The sequence below is a fragment of the Equus przewalskii genome, chromosome X, assembly GCF_037783145.1.
Source record: "Equus przewalskii isolate Varuska chromosome X, EquPr2, whole genome shotgun sequence".
Taxonomy (NCBI): domain Eukaryota; kingdom Metazoa; phylum Chordata; class Mammalia; order Perissodactyla; family Equidae; genus Equus; species Equus przewalskii.
In genome coordinates, this window is record NC_091863.1 from 81,725,053 (window position 1) to 81,742,948 (window position 17,896).

At 43.8% G+C, this 17,896-nt stretch overlaps 1 long non-coding RNA gene across 1 annotated transcript; it reads left to right on the top strand.

The window, feature by feature from the left end:
- Window positions 1–3,696: 3,696 nt before the first annotated feature.
- On the top strand, window positions 3,697–9,793 carry LOC139081017 (uncharacterized). The gene is made up of 2 exons (XR_011535948.1): window positions 3,697–4,023; window positions 4,109–9,793. It is a non-coding gene; the product is annotated as an uncharacterized lncRNA (long non-coding RNA).
- Window positions 9,794–17,896: the final 8,103 nt, after the last annotated feature.

Here is a 17,896-nt window from a genome sequence, read left to right on the forward strand (position 1 = left end):
TACAATCTTGTACAGCTTGATTTTTATTATGTTCTATCATATGAGCCATTTCTTTTATACTATCCTCTGCTGTTGAAATTTAAATTGCTTTTAGTTTTTTAATTATAAGCATACACTAGCATCTTTATACATACATCATTGCATATATCATTAATTATTTCTAAGATACATTCCTGGAAGTGGAATTGCTGAGTCAAAGGTCCACACTTTTTCGTTTTTTTAAAGATTGGCCCTGAGCTAACATCCTTACCAATCTTTTTTTTCCCCGTCTTCTCCCCAAAGCCCCCTAATACATAATTGTATATTCTAGTTGTAGGTCCTTCTAGTTCTGCAGTGTGGGACACTGCCTCAGCATGGCTTGATCTGGACTGGCGAAACCCTGGGCCACCGAAGCACAGCGTGTGAACATAACCACTCGGCCTTGGGTCTGGGGCTCCCCACCACATTTTTAAGGCATTTGATTTGTCTTATCAAAAAGATTATGGTAGTTGGTGTTTCCACCAGGAGTGTGTGTTTTTTTTTAATTCCCCCCCCCATAGTCTTTTCAATGATGCACATTATCCTTCTTGATCTTGGCCTATTTGTTAGTTGAAAAATGGTATCCTGTTACTATTTTAATTTGTATTTCTTTGATTAATACTGAGGTGGAGCTTCTTTCTGTTTGTTTCTAAACTTATCATCATGTCCACAGGACTATCTAGGTTTATCTAGCTTTGTACTTTATCAAGACAGCATTCTTCAAAACGCAAAGAAGTGAAAGCAAATAAGTAATCTTCTTTCATTTAACCATAAATTAGAAGATCTAAGACAGCTTGTTATGTTTTAAAAAAGAAGTAGGCCTATGTTGTAGAAATAATTGTCTCCTCCATGAATTCATTAATAGAGTCTCTTAGCACCCTTTAACGTTTTTCAGGGCATTTAAGGCTTGTTTTAAAGCAGTGGTTCTCAAACGTTAGTGTGCACCAGAATCATCTTGCAGGGCTTGTTAAAATATTGATTACTGGGCTCCACTCCTAGAGTTTCGGTCGTTCTGGAGTGGTGCTTGAGAATCTGATGCCGCTGGTTCAGGACCACATTTTGAGACCTATTACAGCTCTCTAATGGCTGAAGGCCTATATAAACCCCAAAATAGCAACTTTAAGAAGCAGCTTCCTTCATGATTCCTGATTGCCTCCCCTCCGATCCTGTAAAAGTAGTTTAAACTTTCCATTAAAGTACAAATTGTGTATGATTATTTGCAACACCTTGCACTTCCCATGGGGAATTACAACGCTTCTGAATCTGGGGTTATCGCACACTTCTGCCCACATCGTAATGGTTGTTAATTACACCTCTCAATGACCTTCAGGTCTGGATGCCCTGAGTTAGTACAGCTGCCCATAAACTTGTACAGATCTCTTTGTAGATCTCCTGACCAGCCTGGAAGTGGACTGTTACCCTTAGTCTGCTAGAGCTTGGGGCCCAGTGAAATGCTGAGACGGGAAGCAAATATCAAATTGGTATGACCTGACTTCACTTTATTCAAGGAACTTTTTATTGAGCACCATTTCTAGGAAGTCATTCACACTGAGGATACAGTGGGAGGTGATTTGAGATTCTATGATGACTTCTAATTTCTGTCATAGCTGCCAAGAGAGCGAGAAATCCATTTTGACTCGTGTCATACTGAAGCAGTCGTTACCTTGTCCTCCTAAGCCCTCCAGGAAACCTTTCTCAGAGGATTCACAAGTAGGTGTTTTTGCTTTCCAGGCTGCCCAGTTAATTTTCCAGAACGTTCTATAACTATGAGCAAAGATTCTCTGGTTAGCCACTAGATGTCACCAAATCCCAGGAAAGGATTGGCTGAACCCTGAGATCAAAGATATTTGCTTCCTCATCGCTGGATGAGAATATTCAGAAGGGCTCAGGGAAGCAGTCAAAAGAGAGAGACCCTGGAGAAGGTCAGCGATCAGTACTAGAGATGTGGAAAGGGACAACAGTACCTGTCGGGACAGCAGCACAGATGCACACATGCGCGTGAAAACACACACTCACACAACACCTCTCTCTAAAATCTAACACTACCCAGGAGAGTAGTGAGTCACTTGGCAGGATAAGGCTGAAAGTCTGCAGCCACAAAAATCATGGCCTAATGGGGTCTCCACTGATGGCTTATGCCAGTGGTTCTCAGGCTGTGGTTCCTGGAACATCAGCACCAGCACGACCTGGGAGACTGTTAGAAATGCAAAGTCACAGGCCCCATTCCAGGCCGACTGAATCAGAAACTCTGGCAGTGGGGCCCAAACTCTGTGTTTTAACAAGCCTTCCGGGTGATTCTGCTGCTCAGAACCACTGGCTTATGCATGGATTCCGCTATTCACCCACTCGTTTATTCCTGCATTCATTCGTCCAATCATAAAGGAGGTCACTAAACCAGAGACAATCCTATCGGTAAGTGTGGCACATCTTCTGTACTGCCCACCCCTGCAAACTGATAGGAAAATGCGTTGCAAATCTGTTTCCAAATCAAGGTCCTTTTCCATCAGGGAGAATTCCGAGGCTGTCAGCAAAAACAAAGATTTCTCCAAGACGGGCCTCGAGGGCTATTGCAAAACAGCTGCAGATGGAATGCAATTCCACTTGCTGTGCCTGATACTGGGAGTGTCTCAAGGGCCATTTCACAACCTGCCTCCACACAGACCAAAATTCAGTCTTGTAAAATGAATGCAAAGGAGGCAAGTCCATGGGATCGCCAGGTTAGCCGGGTGCAGGACCTCATTGGGGAGGTGAGGGGTTAGCTTGTGCCTAAAGCCTGTCTGGAAGCCCCCGTCCCCCTAGCAGTGATCTGCACAGACAGATGCACAGGACATACCTCCCACCAGCCACCAGCAGTCTGAAAAAAGAATGTTGCGCTTCTTAAGGAAGAGATGGGTATTGAGAGACAACATCTGAGAATCAGTGTAATTTATTCAGTAATTATTTTCTGAACTGTTTATCTATTCCAGTGCTTTGTCTGACCAATACACTAATTAGGACATCTGCCCGCATATCGTGAGGAGCCTTTTCTAGGGTCCTTTTTCTTACTTCCTCTCTCCCTCCCTCTTCCTGCCTCCCCCCTTTGCACAGGGCTTGTTTCTCAAACACTCGAGGTCGTTACATGTCAATGCCATCCCCACTTTAGAGATGAGGAAACTGAGTCTCAGGGAGGGTGAGAATCAACTTTGTGGAAAAGAAACAGGATGCTGGCGTGGGGGAGGAAATGACGTCTGGCGAGGGAAGAGAAGGACACGGCTCAGATCCACTCTGGGACCTGGGTGGTGAGGGTGGCGGTGACCAGCGCTGGGTCCAGCCAGGAGAGGGTCCCTTCTCTCGCTCCTCTGCTCGTAGACCCCTTTCCCTACCGCAAGCCCGCTGAGAGGCGGGGCAAGGGTCAGGCAGGGGGCCTCAAGAGGGCTAAGACAGAGTTTGATAAGAATCGATTTCTCCCTCTCGCTTCCCGCTTTTCAGAGACCCTCGATCCCAGCCCCCGCCACGCCAGCAGTACATTCGCTTCCGGAAATGGACCAGGCCGAGGTCCTCGGGGACTGGCGGCCGGGGGGCGGGGCCTGGCGGCCGGGGGCGGGGTCTGCTCTCGGCGCTGCGGAGGGGGCGTGGTCAGCGTGGCGAATGGGGGGGCGGGCGCGGGGGCGCGCGCGGGAAGGCTGCTGTGGGCGGAGCGCCGTGGAGAGGCGACCATTTTACCGAGCGCGGCGGGCACGTTTTGCTGCTCCGGGCGTCCCGCCCCCTCGCCACGTCCCTCTCGCTCCTTTCCGTCCAGCCGGGCGTCGGGCGTGGGAGGCCAAGGCCGAGCCGGGCTCCGCGGTAGTGCAGGAGCCGCACTGGGGTCGCCCTGGGCGCCCTTCCCGGGTTATCTCGGGCCGGCCCCCCGGGAGCCCTGCCTCCCGCTCCCAGCGCTCCGGCCAGTCGGAGAGCAGGCAGGCGAGCGCCCCTGGGGGGCCGCCGGAAGCCGCTTTTCCCTACTCAGAGCCCTTTGCCTGGCACACAGTAGGCGCTCAATACATGTTTATTTTCAGTTGAGTGTTGATTCAACTTTTATGGCTTGTGATTAATCCTTTTCCTTCTGTTCTAGAAACTCAAGTTGCCGACTGGATCAAGGACAAACAGTTCGCCAACTGTCACAACACCATATTGGAACTTCAGCAAGTTCCGAAAACATGTTGGTTCTTTTGTTTCTTTCTCAACTCATGTTATTTTCGTTTCTTTGTGCTTTTTTTTTTCCCTTGCAGCAAAGCCGTGAAATGGTCTACCTCTTCCTTGACACTTCCTCCCACTCCTCAGTTCACAGTGATTTGTCTTCTCGTAAAGCTTTTTGAGCAAATAATCAGACTGCACAGTGACTACCTGGTGGTTTTCAAATTATTTCACGTCTGGTGGTTTTGATTATTGCTTGTCTGGTTAGGCTGTACCTTTTATCCTTAGGCAAATATGAGGGTCTTCAAAAGTGCCTATGAGGCAGGGACAGGAGGAGTGACTGCAAATGGGCATGCAGGGTCTTTTAGAGGTAATGAAAATGTCCTAAACTTAGATTGTGGTGATGGTTTGCACAACTCTAAATTTACTAAAAAACATTGAATTGTAGACTTAAAATGGGTCAGCTTGATGAATATAAATTATATCTCAAAGATAAAATGCCTGTGCAGTAATAAGTAAAGAATGGTGGAGATAGATTTTGTAGGGAGACTAGCAGGAAAGGTGGGTCATAATTATAGAGAAAAATACAATGGCTTAAGGAAATGACAAAGACTTTCCTTGACCAAACTTTAGACAGGCTTTTCTAAGCTCTCTTTTCAACTAGGCCTTGTCTTGGGGCACTGTCTGGAGTCCTGTCCTGGGCTTGCCTAGCCCAGTTTTAGCAAGAGTCCTGCTAAGTCATCCCCTTACCCTTGATACCTGATCACCTTGGCCTGCCTTTAGCAAGAATCCTTTTAAGTTGGTTTAGCAAGAATCCTCCTCCCCTTGATGTCTCCTCTTAGTAATATTCCATCCACTGACTCTCTTACTCTGTTCCCTGGCTGTAAATCCCCACTTGTCCTTGTTGTATTCAGAATTGAGCCCAGTTCCATACTGAAGTCTCTTTTCCTCTATTGCAACAGTACTGAGTAAAATCTGTCTTTACTGCTTTTGATTAGTGTCTGGCTCTGTTTCTCTTTGACAGAAAACACCCTTAGACAGTGCTTCTGGTAGTATATATCTGTCTGGCCTGCTAGGGGGCCATTCTTTTTTAAGAGCCCACCAAAAAGTGACTACTCAGTCATTCGTTCACAAAATACTTGTTGACGGTCTACTTATTACCAGGCACTGGGCTGGTGCTGAGGAAACAGATGTGGGTAAAAATCATCTACATGGTCTCTGTCTTCGTGGAGTTCATAGTCTAGTGGGGGAGCCAAATAGCATGCAAATACCCACACAAGTGTGCACTTGCAGTAAGGACAAGTACTGGAAGAAGAGGTCCACGATGCCCTGAGAGCCTATAAAACAGGGGACTTTGACTAGTGAAAGTGGTCAGGAATGCTACCCTGAGGGCATTATTATTATTATTTTATTATTTTGATTGAGGTAACATTGGTTTATGACATTATATAAATTTCATTATATTTCGACTTCTATATAGATTACATCATGAGAATAGGATTATTGAGCTGAGAGGTATAGGAAGAGTAGAAGCTAATTCAGTTGGAGATTGGAGTTGGGGAGAAGGCTTAAGGCTGTGTTCAGAGAGAGCATGGTGAGCAACAGACTGAAAGAATGCCAGTATGGCTAGAGTTCAAGAGGCAGTGGGAGAGCAGTGTGGTGGGATTTGTGGCTGTGCCAGTATGTAGGAGTCAGGATATGCAGGACCTTATAAGCCAGCTTAAACGGTTTTGTCTATATCCTAAGAGCCATTGGAAGCCCCGTGGGGTGGGAGTAATGAATTGGATTTGTCTTTTGAAAATATCACCCTGGCTACAATGTGGACAAAGGGGTGGGAGGGGTCAGAAGGTATTGGGGAGTCCCATTAGGAACCATTGCTACAATCTAGAGTAGAAGTGATGGTAGCTTGGACTAAGGTAGTCATGGTTTAGATGGAGAGAATGGTAAATTTCAGAATTAGGAAGTAAAATCCATAAAACATGGCAATCAATTGGAATTGGGAGTGAGGGAGAGTGAGAGATCAAGGATGACTTCTCAGTTTCTGGTTTGTACAACTGGATGTTTGTGAGTCCTGATCAGAGACACTAATAACAAGTTCACGGATGAAGATTGTGAGTTTGGTCTTAGACATGTTGTGTTGAAGATGCTTTTGAGAACACCAAGACAGCCAGATAGATAGTTCAATGGATGGACCTGGAGCTCAGAAGAAAAATCTAGCCTGGAGATATAAATTGCACGTAGCTAGTAATTGAAGTCATGTGTGGGGATAAAGTTGTCCAGGTCAGAGAGTATCAGAGGGAGAATGTAGGAGAGCATAGAATCAGAAGGAGCCTTGAGAAACTCCAGGATTTATTGTGGAGGAGAGGAGGATTAACCTGCAAAGGAGACAGGGAAAGAGCCGCCAGGGAAGTGTAAAAGAATGTCAGGAGGGACTTGTGTCATTGAAGCCAAAGGAAGAGACTTTAAGAAGTAGGGAGTGGACTGTCAACAGTGTCCTTTGGTGCTGAGGGGTCAAATAAGATGTGGACTGGTAAGTATGTGTTGCATTTAGGAATATGGAGGTCACTGGTGACCTTAGCCAGATCTCTTTTTGTGGAGTGACAGGGCAGAAGTCTGGATTGGAATGGATTGAAGTATGGTTAGCAGAGAATGGAAGGCAAGGAAGTGGAAACAAGGGGTATAGGCAATTATTGGTAGCAGTTTGGCTGAGAAGGGTGTGGAATCATCAGGGTAGTAGCAGGAGTGGGATTTGGAGTCCAGAGAGGCCTTTTTTTTTTTTTAACAACGGGGAGAAATTTTGTTGAAATGTATAGTTTACAAGAAAGGGTCTGTTGGGAGTGAGTGGTTGAAAAGACAGTAAATTAATTAATAAATTATAGTGTACATTTGTTGAGAAAGAGAAGGTTCTGCAACCCAAAGCACAGGTGAAAGACTTAGTGCTCAGTAGGAGGAGAGAGCATCTCTCTAAATTAAGGGACTGCTGACAGGATGTGTGCAGGTGTCAGCAGGTTTGTGTTTAGTGTTAGGAAGATGAGGGAGCTCCCTTCTGAAGACTCGCTCTATTATTTTCTCTGTAAATGGACATCATCTGCATGTAGAGAGAATGAGAAAGAGGAGGCATTGGAAGTTGGAAGAGAATGGAGAAGGTTTAATTAGTTGTAAGGGTGAGAGTGGGTGGACCAGAGAAATATAGAAGGACTGTGGGGTAATGCTGATGGCCCATTTCCTGTTGTTGATGGTAAGTTTGTCATGAACCAAGCTTTACTTTTTCTAAGTGCTTTTCTAAGTGTCTCAGTGTTTTATCTTATTTAGTCTTCAAAGCAGCCCCAGGACGTAGGCTGCATCATCCGTCTCTTTTCACAGATGTTCAAGTGGAGGTACAGCTAAGCGATGTCACTTGTTGAAGGTCAAAGAGCTAGGGTTGGAGCTAGGTATTGAACCCAGACTGTCTGTCTCCAAAGCCCATGGTCTTAACCACTACACTAAGTTATGTCCCCAAAATAGGTCTGGACCACACTTTACTATCACTAAATATAGACCTCCAAAACCATATTTAATGACTGCACTGTATGCCATTGTATGGATGTAGCACATGTTCGGACCTGATCTAAGCATTTTTTCTCTTCATAGGCACAAGCTCAGTTGCTAGGGCAGGAAGAACGTGTGTGTGTGTGTGTGTTCCTTTGCCTGCCGTGCTGTGTATGAGAAAGCTCAGGAAGGCTGGCAGAGAACATGGAGTTGTTTGCCTTTCTAGGCCTGACCAGAGGCTCTGTCCAAACCAAGCCTGCAGTGTACTGGATCTAACTCCTTCACAAAGAGCATCTCCTGCATTTCTAAGTTGGTTTTATGCTTCACAGTCTGTTCGGTTAATTTTCCAGAAGCTCTCTAGCTGTGATTCTGCATTCTCAAGTCAGCCACTAGACAACACCGAATTCCAGAAAGAAAAGAGCTTATTTGAGGCTGGGTTACAGGAGTAATTCCCCTCTATCTGCTTTGCTGTGTTTTCCAATTTTCTATAGAGAGTATATGTAACTTTCACTTTGTGGGGAAAAATGAAGTTAACTTCTCTAAAATAAAAAGCCAGACTAGGCAGAGGACAGAGGTCTAAGATTCAGTGCTTTTGACTCTACTATAGCTAGATACGCTTGTCTGTGACTCAACAATTCCATCCCTAGGTGTATACCCAAGAGAAATGAAAGCATATTTGTATACAAAGACTTGTATACGAATGCTCATAACAACGCTATTCATAATTGGCCCAACCTAGAAACAACTCTAATATGCATAAATAAATGAATAAACTGTGGTACATCCATGCAATGGAATACTGCTTAGTAATAAAATGGAATAAATCTCAAAATAATTATGCTGAGTGGAAGAAGCCAAACCAAAAAAAAGAGTATATACTGTCTTATTCCATTTATATAACATTCTAGGAAATGCAAATTAAAGTTTATTTACAGTAATCAGATCCGTGGTTACCTCTGGGGGTGGGGATTAACTGGGAAGGGGCCCCAGGGAACCTTAGGAGGTGATGGAAGTGTTCTATGCCTTGATCTGGTTACATGGGAGGATACATCTGTAACGTTCATTGAGCTGTACGTTTAAGATTTGTGCACTTTACTGTGTGCATGTTGTCCTCAATAGAAAGGTTAAAAGAAGATGCAACTGCTTTTGTCAGTCTTTTTCCTCCTTCCTTTGCTCCTTTCTTCTCTAGCTCCTTCTCTCCATCCCTCTCTCTTCTGTAATTCTTGTGTCCTTTTGGGAGAGAGTTGATAGTGCATCCAGGCACTGATGCTGATTCTATCCCTAATCCTGCCAGACAAATGGAGAATGCGGAGGACAGTTTACTCAGAAAGTAGGATCCAAGAAGTCTGTGGTTAAAGAAGGGCTCCTGGGAGTGAACATTTCTTTCTCTTCCCTTGTACTTGGATTAGATATGTATCTTTGGGCCCTCAGTTCTCTCATGGTATTTATCTAAGAGCTGGTGTCTTGGAATCAGACAGACTTGCCCTTGAGTCCCTGGTGCACCACTTACTAGCCGTTTGACCCTAGGGAAATGACTTAACTCCTGATCCTCAGTTTTCTCATTCGCAGCATGGGTATGATAATCTTAACTTTCTAAACTTGTTTTAAAAATTCAGTAAATTCTTCAGACAAGTAAAGCACTTTGCCTGATGCAGAGAAACCACTTAATTTTGGATGGCTCTCTTATTGCCCTACAGGTTGTGAACTTGTGACCTTTGACTGTCGGGTGACATCTGGTCCTGCTCCATTGGAAATTAAATAACCCTTCTTATCATTACTACTACAACAACTAGGAGGAAGATTTATACTTGCAGTGTGACTCTTAAACCTGCCCTGCAGGGGCTGGCCCTGTGGCCCAGTGGTTAAGTTTGTGCACTGCGCTTCGGCGGCCCAGGGTTTTGTGGATCCGGATCCTGAACGCGGACATGGCACCACTCATCAGGCCATGCTGAGGCGGCATCCCACATAGCACAACCAGAAGGGCCTACAGCTAGAATATACAACTATGTACTGGGGGTCTTTGGGGAGAAGAAAAAAAAAAAGATTGGCAACAGTTGTTAGCTCAGGTGCCAATCTTTTAAAAGAAAAACCAAAAGCAAAACCTGTCCTTGGCCTCATATAGCCTCTTTCCTACCAAATAAGAATGGAGAGGGCTTTTTCATTGGCTTCCACAATATTCCTGGATGGTCAATTCGAGACCGCTAGTTGTTGCTGTCCTCTTACAGAAGTGAAGATGGGAGAGGCATCTTGACTTTGCCGAGAGCCCATACTTAGTGATAGCTCTAACACTGACAAATGTTCTGTATCTTGCCTTGTGGGGGCATAATAAGACATTACAGATGCCTAAGTAAATAAAAATGGGGTTATGATTTTTCTTCCTACTCCAGACAACTCATTCCTACCACATGGAAATGACCGTGAAAGTCAACCATAACACACATACCTACTTATTTCCCTCCTTGCTGACCTACTCTTGAGTGCTTTTTATGTTAGCCATGCTATTTCGTTGATCTCAAAGTTGTCTCCTGTAGGGAAGGTTCAGTGGAAAGAGAATGGATATTTGTTGAATGACTGCTCTGTGTCAAACATGGGGCTAATTGTTTTACAGGGGGTCTAAGCAACCCTATGATATAAGTACCACTATTGGATTTCAGAGATGAGGAAACTTGATTTTGGAAAAGAGAATTAGTTTCTAGACAGTCACTCAGCTACTATGTGGCAGAGCCAGTATTCCTTATCCCCATCCATTGATTTTATTTTTTTGGCTTTATATTTGAATAAAGAGCATGTGACAGATAGACCAGCCTTTTTCTATCTCAGTTCCATTGCAGTCACCATCAGCCGAGGTGTCTGCCTGAAACCAAAACCATTCAGCTTAACCACAGAAGCACATCAAACACTGATGACCCATAATATCTAGATAAAACTTTGGGCAAACATCCCTCGACCTATCCATCCATTTGTTCATTTGTTTAACAGATATTTATTGAGCACTGACCATGTGCTAGACCTCGTATGAGACGTGACTGTTAGCCCCAGAGTGGAACCATTTATCTTCCACAAATGAATCGTGGCCCCTATAGGAAACCGTGTTAGGAATGAGCAGCTTTGGGGTTAGGGTAAGAAGTGGGGATAGAGTCTCAGAAGGAAGAAAAGAAATGTTTACTGAGCACGAATTGTGTCTGATCCTTGGGATCCTGGGAAGCTCATTAACTCCCAAGATGATTCTTGGTTTTCAGCTCCAGGCAGCAGCATTTTGGGGGGCTGCCCTGGAGATGGGGTGCTGAAAGGTCTGAGGTTCAGATATACCTGCTTTGAGCTCCCTCTCCTCCCACTCCCTGTACTCCTGGGTCTCAGATGGTCATGCTTGTCTCTGTATCCAAACTCTACTTTTTAGTAAATGTTAATTGTCTTCTGTGCTGTAAGGATATCTTATTCACTTGGGGTGGTCAGACTTGAAATTGGACCTCCTTGCCTTGAGAGGGAGTGTCAGGACATACAGTTATTCTGGGAAAATGAATTTGTTGGGCCTCCCTCTCCTGGGTAAGGCAAACCAAAACGAGTACAGAAATCTATGACTATGTCCAAGGTTTGGATTCAAGATTAACTGCCTTGCACGGAGGTGTCCCTCGATACAGATTTTCTGTATTATCTTGAGCATCATTTGATGGCTCGATTACACTCTGTACTTCCTTCTCAGAAGTTCACAGTGTGTCCTAAACCACTGATAAGAAGTTAAGGAATTGCCTCACATTTGGTCTTACAAAAGTTTATGTACCAAATTCCTTAAAGGCAGATATAATGATTACTTTTTTTCCTGTTTTGCTAGTAGTTTATATTTGCTGATCATGCAGTAACAATGTTCTCTGTGAAAATGCATGAAGGTATATATACACACACATATATGAGCCAGAAGAAATTACTGCTGAAATTCTGGTATATTTTCCCCCAGTTTTATTTATTTATTTATTTTTTTTAAAGATTTTATTTTTTTCCTTTTTCTCCCCAAAGCCCCCCGGTACATAGTTGTATATTCTTTGTTGTGGCTCCTTCTAGTTGTGGCATGTGGGACGCTGCCTCAGCGTGGTCTGATGAGCAGTGCCATGTCCGCGCCCAGGATTCGAACCAACGAAACACTGGGCCGCCTGCAGCAGAGCGCGTGAACTTAACCACTCGGCCATGGGGCCAGCCCCTCCCCCAGTTTTAAAAGACAAATCTTGGGGGCTGGCCCCGTGGCAGAGTGGTTAAGTTCATGCGCTCCGCTTCGGTGGCCCAGGGTTTGGCTGGTTCAGATCCTGGGCGCGGACATGGGACCACTCATCAGGCCATGTTGAGGCAGCGTCCCACATGCCACAACTAGAAGGACCCACAACTAAAATATACAACTATGTACTGGGGGGATTTCGGGAGAAAAAAAGCAGAAAAAAAAAGATTGGCAACACTTGTTAGCTCAGGTGCCAAACTTTAAAAAAACAAAAAAAACCCCAAATCTTGAAAATATATCTTCTCCCATTCTGTAGGTTGCCTTGTCTTTTTGTTGACTGTTTATTTTGCTGTGCAGAAGCTTTTTAGTTTGTTGTAGTCCCATTTGTTGCTTTTTACTTTTGTTGTCTTTGCTTTTTCTCTCATTATCAGGAAATTGCTGCTGAGACCAATGCCAAGGAGCTTTTTCCTTATGTTTTCTTCTAGAAGTTTTATGGTTTCGGATCTTAAATTTAAGTCTTTAATCTATTTTGAGTTCCTTTTTGTGAGTGGTGTAAAATAAGAGTCCAATTTCATTCTTCTGCATGTGGTTATCCAGTTTTTCCAACACCATTTATTGAAGAGACTATGCTTTGCCCATTGAGTATCCTTGGCTCCCTTGTAAAATGTTAGTTGACTGAATAGGCAGGAGTTTGTTTCTGGGCTCTTGATTCTGTTCCATTGAGCTATGTGTCTATGTTTAAGTCAATACCATATTGTTTTGATTACTATAGCTTTGTTGTATAGTTTCAAATCAAGAAGTGTGATGCCTCCAGCTTTGTTCTTCTTTCTCAGGATTGCTTTGGCTATTTGGGGTCTTTTGTGGCTCCATACAAATTTTACAATTGTATTTTCTATGTTTGTGAAAAATGCCATTGGAATTTTGATAGGGATTTCATTGAGTCTGTAGATGGCTTTGGGTAATATGGACATTTTAACAATATTAATTCTCCCGATCCATGAACACAAGATATCTTTCCATTTATTTGTATCTTTAATTTCTTTCATCACAGTCTTATAATTTTCAGTGTACAGATCTTTCGCCTCCTTGGTTAGATTTATTCTGAAGTATTTTATTGTTTTTGATGCTATTGTGAATAGGATTGTTTTCTTTATTTCCTTTTCAGATGTTTTGTTGTTAGTGTATAGAAACACAACTGTTTTCTGTATGTTGATTTTGTATCCTGCAACTTTACTGAATTTGTTAATTGATTCTAGCAGTTTTTTGATGGAATGCTTAGGATTTTATATATATAAGATCAGGGCAGAGGTTAAGTTCACACACTTTGCTTAGGTGGCCCGGGGTTCACAGGTTCAGATCCTGGACATGGACCTACACACCCCTCATCAAGCCATGCTGTGGTGGCGTCCCACATACAAAATAGAGAAAGATTGGCACAGATATTGGCTCAGGGCCAATCTTCTTCACCAAAAAAGAAAAAAAAGATCAGGTCAACTGCAAACAAGGACAATTTTACTTCTTCCTTTTCTATTTGGATGCCTTTTATTTCTCTATCTTGCCTGATTACTCTGTCTAGGACTTCCAGTACTAGGTTGAATAGGAGTGGTGAGAGCAGGCACCCTTGTCTTGTCCCTGACCTTAGAGGAAAAGCTTTAAACCTTTCACCATTGTTGGCTGTGGATTTGTCATATATGACCTTTATTGTGTTGAGGTATGTTCCTTCTATACCCAATTTGTTGAGAGTTTTTATCATAAAAGGATGTTGAATTTTGTCAAATGCTTTTTCTGCATCTATTGAGATGATTATATGACTTTTATCCTTCATTTTGTTAATGTGGTGTGTCACATTTATTGATTTACATCTCAGCGATAAACCCCACTTGATCATGATGAATGATCCTTTTAATGTGCTGTTGAATTTGGTTTGCTTATATTTTTTTTGAGGATTTTTGCATCTATATTCATCAGGAATATTGGTCTGCAATTTTCTTTTCTTGTAGTGTCCTTATCTATTGACCTTGTAAAATGAGTTTGGGTGTGTTCCCTCCTCTTCAATCTTTTTGAGGAGTTTGAGAAGGATTGGCATTAATTCTTTAAAGGTCTGGCACAATTTACTGGTGAAACCATCTGGTCCTAGGCTTTTCTATTTTGGGAAGTTTTTGATTACTGATTCAAACCCCTTACACGGTATTGATCTGTTCAGATTTTCTATTTCTTCCTGATTCAGTTTTGGTTTTATTTATTTGGGCCCTCTCTCTTTTTTTCTTGATGAGTCTGGCTAAAGGTTTATTGATTTTGTTTATCTTTTCAAAAGACCAGCTCTTTTGTTGATCTTTTCTACTGTTTTTCTGGTCTCTATTTCATTTCCTTCTACTCTGATCTTTGTTAGATCCTTCCTTTTGCTAACTTTGGGCTTAGTTTGTTCTTCTTTTTCTAGTTCCTTAAGGTGTAAAGCGAGGTTGGTTATTTGAGATCTTTCTTTTTTTTAAATATAAGCATTTATCACTATAAACTGTCCTCCTAGAACTGCTTTTGCAACTCCCATAGGTTTTGATGTGTCGTGCTGAACATACAATCTTGAATCCCTCTTTAAAAGCTAACATTATAATGTGCATTTTCCTGTTTCATTAAAAAGTTCTCATATACACTTGTTTCAAGGTTTGCATACTATCCCTCTTATGGCTATAGGTGGGTTCACTTAACCACACCTTAGCCTTGAAGCCCTTTCTGCCCATTCCTGCCCATATATTTCCTGCCTCCAGAACTGGTTAACCTAAAGATGAGTCCCTCATTCTCTAGCCCTTAGTAGTGGTTTCATGTGAAGGAGTTCAGCCTTCCTGGATAGTGTGTACCACATCCTTCAAGACACCAGCCTTATCTTTGAGTTGCCTTCTATATATATTTTAAAGCACCTAGTGTTGTGTGATAGGAAGGTCTTAATAAATACTTTTTTGGGAAAGGTACTCAATTTCTCTGAGCCTGAGTTTCCTTATCTGTCACATGGATCACAAGAGTACTGCTTCATTGAGTTGTGGTGAATAAATGAGAAAAGGCCTAGAAACCAATCCCAGTGTTTGGCACATAGAATGTGCTCCATATGTGTCAACTATTATTACTATTGCCTGCTCAATGACCTCATGTGGAGAAGTATAGCTTGAGTGGAGAAAACAGGGCAGAACTTAGAAGTGGTGATTAATCATGATACCAAAAAAATATTCCCCTGCAAAATCCACTTGCTTTATGCATATTGGACTATTATGGTAGACACCAGGCTGGGTCAGAGACCCTTGAGACCACCTCAGAGAACATTCTACCTTAGAGCCTTCTCCTTACAAAACATCAGATGAGGACAGAGGAGCAGAGGGTAGAAAGGGAACTAACATTTTCTGAATGCCTACTATGTGCCTGACACTGTGTCAAATGATTCCCCCAGGGTTTCTCATTTAATGCTCTCAACACTATTGTGAGGTAAGAGTGACAATCCTAACTTTACTGAAAATGAATCTGAACCTCAGATAAGTCCCAAATATTTTAGAATGTCACATAACTCCCAAGAGGCAGAGCCTGCATGCAAACCCCCAGAGTACCTGGCTCTAGCCCATGGTTCTCTCATTCCACCATGATGGTGGGCTTACTGCAGGGCTCAGGGGAGTAGGCAGCCTACTGTTTCCTTCACCTTGGAAAGTCCCTGATTTCAAGAAAATCAAAAGAGAGAGATCCTGCAGAAGGTCAACACTAGAGGTGTGGAAAGGGACAGCAGTACCCGTCAGGGCAGCAGCACAGACACACACACACACCTCTAACTCTCTAAAATCTAACACTAATACTACTCAGGAGAGTTTGCCGGGAGGTAAAGTGGGCAACCCAACCATACCGCCCAACCACCAAGTCAGAGGATTCATTTTAGATTACACCCACAAGCTACTTGGCAGGATCAGGCTGAAAGTCTGCAGCCACAAAAATCATGGCCTAATGGGGTCTCCACTGATGGCTTATGCCAGTGGTTCTCAGGCTGTGGTTCCTGGAACATCAGCACCAGCACGACCTGGGAGACTGTTAGAAATGCAAAGTCACAGGCCCCATTCCAGGCCGACTGAATCAGAAACTCTGGCAGTGGGGCCCAAACTCTGTGTTTTAACAAGCCTTCCGGGTGATTCTGCTGCTCAGAACCACTGGCTTATGCATGGATTCCGCTATTCACCCACTCGTTTATTCCTGCATTCATTCGTCCAATCATAAAGGAGGTCACTAAACCAGAGACAATCCTATCGGTAAGTGTGGCACATCTTCTGTACTGCCCACCCCTGCAAACTGATAGGAAAATGCGTTGCAAATCTGTTTCCAAATCAAGGTCCTTTTCCATCAGGGAGAATTCCGAGGCTGTCAGCAAAAACAAAGATTTCTCCAAGACGGGCCTCGAGGGCTATTGCAAAACAGCTGCAGATGGAATACAATTCCACTTGCTGTGCCTGATACGAGGCTGGGAGAGTCTCAAGGACCATTTCACAACCTGCCTCCACACAGACCAAAATTCAGTCTTGTAAAATGAATGCAAAGAAGGCAAGTCCATGGGATCGCCAGGTTAGCCGGGTGCAGGACCTCATTGGGGAGGTAGGGGGTTAGCTTGTGCCTAAAGCCTGTCTGGAAGCCCCCGTCCCCCAAGCTGTGATCTGCACAGACAGACACACAGGACATACCTCCCACCAGCCATTTGAAAAGAGAATATTAGGCTTCTGAAAGAGCAGCAACATCTAAGAATCACTGTAATGTATTGAATAATTATTTCTGAACCATTTACCTATACTAGACTAAGAGGTGTTGGAACAGGCACAAGCAGGAGACCTAGTCCCAGTGCTGCCATTGGAATAGCTATACTCCCCTAATGACAAAGCTTTGTTCCTGGACGCGCGTCATCATCGTGCCTGGCTCTGTTCTCCCTCAGGATGAATTTTCATTTGCAGCAGACCTCTCTATCCCCCATTATGACCTGAAATAGTCTTGTGCCAGATCTCACCACCAGTTCTCCAGACATGCCTTGTCTCAAGCAGTGGATGTACCTTGAATTTTTTCCTGGGGACTTCTGAGCCTCTACTGTGAGTAGACTTTCATTGGGTCCACTTCACTAGTTGCTCCAGGGGTGTCTGACTACCAACAGCCTCCTAGGCTCCCCCCAAATATACAAATCATGAGTACCTTCCAAGGAGGCTCTCCAGCCCCACACAAGTGCACTTGGGCAAGTCTTTCTCTGCAGTCTTTCAAATCTGCCCAGTCCCAGTAGGTTCCCAAGCATAGGCAAAGGAATCGGCCCCTGAAGGGAGACAGACCCAGGCTACAAAGCAGGTTTCTGACCTCCACCATGCTGAAGACTTGGTAAATTCAGCAAATGAATGACTCCCTGGGTGTCAGAGCGTCAGCCTTTCCTAGGCCATGCCTCCTTCTTTTCTTGTGCACCTTCTTCACCCCTGGGCACACCCCACCCCGCCTCCTGACTGTGGGGGACCTGTGTAAAGCTCCTGAAACTCAGGGATGGGAGAAGGGATATGTTCTAAGACTACACAGGATTTGGCTCCACCTGACCAAAAGTCAGGTCCCAGAAAGAAGGTTTGCCTGAGGCACATGGATGACAGAGGGCCAAGATAAGCTAAATGGGCAAAAAGAGGTCTATGTCCATGATTGAGAGGGGCAAGAAAAGATCATTCGAGCTGCACAGGCAAGGGATATGCCAGTGTGAAAGTTCACGTACATGTATGTGGGAGGTGGGAGTGGGGTTGGGGCAGAGCTGTAGGTATGATGAAGAAGCATAGTTGTTTCTGTATCCCAGGCTTAATGATTAGGGGTTATTTTGTTCTGAAATTTAGATTTCACAGATTAGGGTTACACAGTGTTAGCAGAGGCACTGGGGAGTGGAACCATGGCTGTTGAATCTGATAGACTGGAATCCATTTTAGGATGAAGTCAATACTACTTAGCAGTCAGACAGATGTCGGTCAGCAT